The following is a 536-nucleotide window of genomic DNA, read 5'->3' as shown; positions in this document are numbered from 1 at the left end:
CCCCCCCCCTCAACCGACCGACCAGTCGACCACTACATCACATCACCAGTTGGATAAACAAGTAGGCAGCATGATGGTTGCGAGATTTGCGACGCAATATTTGGGGTCACCTGTATAATAAAGCCCAAAGTTGCGCACTGTTCCCAGCTAGTATCAGAGCAGTTAATGAATTCCCTTGTAACACTGATGATGTATTCCCGAGAGAGCAATGCCAAATGTGAGGTTTGGTGTAATAATCTGTAATGGTGTTAAGATGTCCCTGCCCCTGCGTGACCCCCCTGTGCTGCAATAGCAATGTTTTATGTTTGGACGGGTCTGCTGAAACCCTTTCGGTCCCTCTCCTCGACACAGAGAGAGAAAACCTTAACGTCGGTGCGAGCGAGGGCGCATAAGTGAACATGTCCATACCATTTTTATTTTAATTTAGTGTCATGGAGGACTGCCTTGAAACAATATCCTCGATATGTCACCTCGCCTATCCTCCTAACAGAGTGAATTACCGTACATAGCTGTTTTATTTTTTTATTTTATATCTT

This window comes from Morone saxatilis, unplaced genomic scaffold (genome assembly GCF_004916995.1).
Source record: "Morone saxatilis isolate NCDOM2014 unplaced genomic scaffold, NCSU_SB_2.0 Contig11, whole genome shotgun sequence".
NCBI lineage: Eukaryota > Metazoa > Chordata > Actinopteri > Moronidae > Morone > Morone saxatilis.
Note: the sequence above shows the minus strand (reverse complement) of the source record.